Source organism: Saccopteryx leptura, chromosome 9, assembly GCF_036850995.1.
Source record: "Saccopteryx leptura isolate mSacLep1 chromosome 9, mSacLep1_pri_phased_curated, whole genome shotgun sequence".
Lineage (NCBI taxonomy): Eukaryota > Metazoa > Chordata > Mammalia > Chiroptera > Emballonuridae > Saccopteryx > Saccopteryx leptura.
The window spans coordinates 14,231,003-14,236,717 of record NC_089511.1 but is presented as its reverse complement, the minus strand read 5'-3'; the positions used below and the strand labels follow the sequence as shown (position 1 = coordinate 14,236,717).

Genomic DNA, 5,715 nt, shown 5'->3' with positions numbered 1-5,715 from the left:
CCCAGGTCAATGTTCTATCCACTATGCGACCACCTGGTCAGGCGAAGCTTTTCATTTCTCAGCTCTTATTTACTCTGTACACCATACTGCAAAGAGTAACTTCAACGTGAGCACGACGCTGTCCACTCATTCATGTGGATTAAGGGCCCAATAATGTTCTAGCACGGTGTTATATAGAAAAATGATGGGCCTGACCTGTGGTGGCGCAGTGGATAAAACGTCAACCTGGAAATGCTGAGGTCGCCGGTTCGAAACCCTGGGCTTGCCTGGTCAAGGCACATATGGGAGTTGATGCTTCCAGCTCCTCCCCCCCTTCTCTCTCTCTCTCTCTCTCTCCCTCTCTCTGTCCTCTCTAAAAATGAATAAATTAAAAAAATTAAAAAAAAGAAAAAGAAAAATGATGGTTATTATGAATGACTCCCTCCCATTTCGATCTTACACTCCAGTGAGGAGACACCTACAACTTCTCAGAATATAGTAGATGAAAGAGAGTACTTTGTAGGATGTAGCATTTAACATGTTTTTTCTTAATGCATTAAATAAACATTAGTGAGAAATAAAAATGCCTTATAAGAACTCTCCTAAAATTTTAGGAATCAATGTAAATCAATGATGGGAAAAGGGAAAAATGCATGGTTTCTTGATGTTATTTTAATTGCACGTGCAAGGTGGGTGTTTGGAGCCATATTAATATTGGATTTTTTTTTTTTGTATTTTTTTTTTCTGAAGCTGGAAACGGGGAGAGACAGTCAGACAGACTCCTGCATGCGCCCAACCGGGATCCACCCGGCACGCCCACCAGGGGCAACGCTCTGCCCACCAGGGGGCGATGCTCTGCCCCTCCGGGGCGTCGCTCTGCCGCGACCAGAGCCACTCTAGCGCCTGGGGCAGAGGCCAAGGAGCCATCCCCAGCGCCCGGGCCATCTTTGCTCCAATGGAACCTCTCTGCGGGAGGGGAAGAGAGAGACAGAGAGGAAGGAGGGGGAGGGGTGGAGAAGCAAATGGGTGCTTCTCCTATGTGCCCTGGCCGGAAATCGAACCTGAGTCCCCCGCACGCCAGGCCGACGCTCTACCACTGAGCCAACCGGCCAGGGCCAATATTGGATTTTTATAGTGACTAAATAAGATATTTTATCTGATATTACTTGAGAAAATAGAAATGTTTGCCCCAAAAGGCGAATGCTTCGAGGTTCATTTCTTCACTGTAGTTCTTTCACCAAATTTAGTTTTAAACATAGATACTGTCACATATAAGTGGCCAAGTTTTCAAAGGTAGAAGAAAAACCAATACAAACATTTCTATTTCTTTTTTTTTTTTTTTTTTTGTATTTTTCTGAAGCTGGAAACGGGGAGAGACAGACAGAATCCCGCATGCACCCGACCGGAATCCACCCGGCACGCCCACCAGGGGGCAATGCTCTGCCCACCAGGGGGCGATGCTCTGCCCCTCCGGGGTGTCGCTCTTTTGCGACCAGAGCCACTCTAGCACCTGGGGCAGAGGCCAAGGAGCCATCCCCAGCGCCCGGGCCATCTTTGCTCCAATGGAGCCTCGCTGCGGGAGGGGAAGAGAGAGACAGAGAGGAAGGAGAGGGGGAAGGGTGGAGAAGCAGATGGGCGCTTCTCCTGTGTGCCCTGGCCGGGAATCGAACCCGGGACTTCAGCACACCAGGCCGACGCTCTACCACTGAGCCAACAGGCCAGGGCTACAAACATTTCTAAATTAGACATTTAGCCACAATTATTTTAGACTTTTTTTCCATATACAATAGTTTTGAGGACTATGTATTGACTGTATTTATTTTTCCAAGTCTTCATTTTAGCTTTTAAAAAATGAACATCTCTCTCAAAAACTATGGTAAGGTCTACACAAGATTATACATGTAATATTCTTAGAAGCATAATAAGAGACTTATGGTAAAAATGTTGGTAATGTGATTATTTTTATTGTCCTTGTTATTCTTTTCTTAATGAACTAAGGTTTTTAACTTACAGAAAGGGATACCAATATGTGGAAGCATATACCATGTTCATGGATAGAAAGAATTAACATCATTGAAATATCCATATTACCCAAAGCAATCTATAAATTCAGTGCAGTTCCTATCATGATACCAATGGTGTATTTCACAGACTAGAAAAAATATTCCAGAAAGTTATATGGAACAACAGAAAACCCCAACTTGTGACAGCATTATTGAGAAACAAGAACAAAGGTGGAGGAATCACGCTACCTGATATCAAACTATACTGCAAGGCCATAGTAATCAAAACAGTGTGGTACTGACATTAAAAGCAGATATATAAATCAATGCAATAGAATAGAGAGCCTGGAAATAAACCCACACCTTTATAGTCAATTAATATTTAACAGAGGAGGCAAAAAAATAAGATGGCATAAAAACTCTATTCAATAAACGGTGTTGGAAAAATTGGACAGATACATGCAAAAAAAAGAAAGGAAAGAAGGAAGGAGGAAGGAAGGAAGGAAGGAAGGAAGGAAGGAAGGAAGGAAGGAAGGAAGGAAGGAAGGAAGGAAATAGATAATCTTACACCATGCACAAGGATAAACTTAAAATGAATTCAGTTCTTAAATGTTAGACACAAAACAATAAAAATCCTAGAAGAAAACATAGGCAGTAAAATCTCGGACGTTTCTCACAGCAATAATTTTCAGTGTGTTTAGTAAAATTACTCTGATTTGACGTTCCAAAATTTTCAAGTTATCCTTTTCAAACTTAACCAAGTTAAAGAGATCTTATGTGAATAAATTTTTTCACATTGTGCAGAATTAAAATAGTTAGACTAAATATATTTAAATGACCTTACCATGGTTCTATAAGTTGATTTTATTTTATTTCTATTTGTTTATATCAAAGAATATTGCATGATAAAAATCTGTTGACAAAAGGCACACATTTCTATTTTATGTAAATTGCCATTTGACTCATCAGTTAATGCAAAAATGGTGGGCACAGATTGATTTTGTTCAAAAAAGTTTAAAAAGCAAGTTGTTAAAAAAAAATGTAGGTCATTGTATCATTCTTTATTTTACTCTTTTGCCCAAGATAAAACTGGGTCACAAACATGTGTGGACATTTTGGAATGTATCTTTGGCTATTCCTTCCCCTCCACCCACTTCCCCCTGCTGCCCTCATAGATAACCATCTATATATTCGTAGTGTTAGAGGGGGAAATAATTCTCTAAGAGCGAATTGCACTCACACATTGGTGGACAGTAACTCTCTTATGAGTGCCAATCAGAAATATATGTCAAAAATGAGACCTTCTGTCTTATTAAAGCTGACTTAGCAGAAAGAGATGAGATTTAGGGCAAGTCAGAATTCTTGTTTCATTGTCCTATTTTCAGTAACAGATGGAATTTAGGACAACTCAAAATGCTCTTTTCTGCCCTATTTTATTGCTTCTATGTTTATTCATATTCAGCAAAAGAAATTCCAATTATAGCCTTTGGCTTCTTCATTTTTTTTTTTTTAAATCATTTTCCCAAATTAATTTTATTTTTTATGCATGATTATGTATGATTAGAGACAATAGGAGATTATTAAACCAAAGCAAAATTTAAAAATGGCCCAGTATTCCACTGGCAGGACAAACTCTGCTTTTGATAAACTCTTGAAATGTTCCTTTGTGATGTGCTTATATTTTTATGTTCATTTGATTTGTTGTGCTCATACTGCTTGTACAGGTTTGCTTTATATCATTTATTTTTATATCACAAACATTTTATTCATTACTGTAATCTTCAACATTGTATCTATTAGATAGTTTCTAATTTATTGAAGGAATGGTCTCCGTTTACTTAATATTCTATGTGGTAGGCATTTATTTTAACTTAAGGCTTTGCATATTTCAGTGATTTGTGATATCTGTTCATTACCTTCTCTAAGTTTCTTCTCATTCATCAGGATAAACTTTCAGAATTAAAATCAATGCATCGAACTTTAGGAATTATTCTAGGCTGAACACTCCATGGCATATTGGAATGCATATTTTGGTAACCAATTAAGAGAGCAGTAAAAAAAAAAATAAGATTCTGTACATACACATTCTAACCTACATCTTTGACCTATTTTAGTCTTGTACCATGTTGATTCTATAGATAGCATTTCCTCAAAATATAATACATATATAAATGTTGTAAAATACAGATTCTGATTTAATAGACTTGGGATGGGGCCAGAGAATCTGCATTTCTAACTGGCTCTGAAGTATGAGTAAACTAGAATACCCCCATAGTTCCTACTTTAACCCTGGTGAGCGTGATTCTGCTGTAGGATGTGAGGGGAGAATGTGTCACTATGCTACTTTATTTAATCAAACTTTCAGTAGTCCTTCCAACTGGCCAGTGTTCTTAAATCGATCATTCACTTTTTATACTATCACTTTAAATGATATTTCTCGAAATTAATAGCCATTAGATTTACATATGACCTCTGTTGACTGATTTTGTTGTGGTCAGATGTATGGGATTTTAATAGTGTTTCACTTCAGGCAAGGAGTCAGATTTTTAAAATCTGCATCAGTTCAAATGTATTTAAAACTAAATAACATAGATTACATTAGTTTTTACAATAAATAAATTCATTAAGCTTAAAATGGACCAATGTCACTATAAACTCTGAAATTCACTTTCAAATCATGCAAATCTTAGATTTTTATATGCTAACCAATTTGTTTTTAAAAACAATTTTTATTTGACTCTCTTCCACGATCTAGACACTTTGTTGGGCCATCTCTTTTTTCTGCTTTTCTCTTCTACTTGGAAGGACCTCTGTGATAATCTTTGTTTTAAGCAAACAAGTCTGTCTGCTACCATAATTTGCCCTTGCCCTGTAAGCTAACTCTTCATTTTCCAGAATTACCAGTGACATCTTTGGGAAGGTATCATTCTGCCTCCCGCAACCCTAACTTATTATCCTTTCCTATGAATCGTTAATATTTTAATCTTTTCTTGTCTTTTAATTTTCTCATACTAGCTTTTATCAGGTTTAATATCAGGGAATTCTCACTTCATGAAACAAGTTTGAGAGTATCCTACCTCCTGAATTAAAAAAAACAAACAAACAAATTATAATACTTTAAGTATTTTTCCTAAGTAGTCAGTTGGCATTATTTCTTCCTTAAATGCTTGATATAATTTTATAATTTGCCAGTGAAATCATTCTGGACTGGATTGTGTGTGTGTGTGTGTGTGTGTGTGTGTGTTTTGGGTGTGGATGTGTGTGTCAGCATCTTTTTAATAATTAATTGAAAATGTTGATTTTATAAAGAGCTATTCAAGTATTCTTTTTCTCTTTGAGACACTTTTGATAAGCTTTGCTTTCTGAGGAGTTTTTTTTTTCCGTTTTACCCAAGCTTTTAAGTTATATAAAATATTTATTATGATATTTCCTTATTATCTTTAGACTCTGCAGGATGGTTAGTGATATCAACTCTTGAAAACCTGTTATCTCCGCCTCTCTCTCCAGCTTTCTTTCTTTCTGTTCTTGGTCAGGCTGATAGGGGTTTATTCATTCCATTGAGCTTTGTAAAGAACCAGTATGTGGACTGCTGCTTTTTCCTACTGTCACTTCTCTGTTTCATTGATTCGTGTCCTATGAAAATTCCTATTTATAGCCTGGCTTTAGCTTCAGCCTACAAGTAGTTAAGCCATGTTTTTATTCTTATCATATTGAAATAATTTCTGATTTCCCT

General features: G+C 37.0%; 1 non-coding gene across 1 annotated transcript; it reads right to left on the bottom strand.

The window, feature by feature from the left end:
- Positions 1-1,628: 1,628 nt before the first annotated feature.
- Positions 1,629-1,704, bottom strand: TRNAT-GGU (transfer RNA threonine (anticodon GGU)). Its single transcript has one exon. It is a non-coding gene; the product is annotated as a tRNA-Thr (tRNA).
- Positions 1,705-5,715: the final 4,011 nt, after the last annotated feature.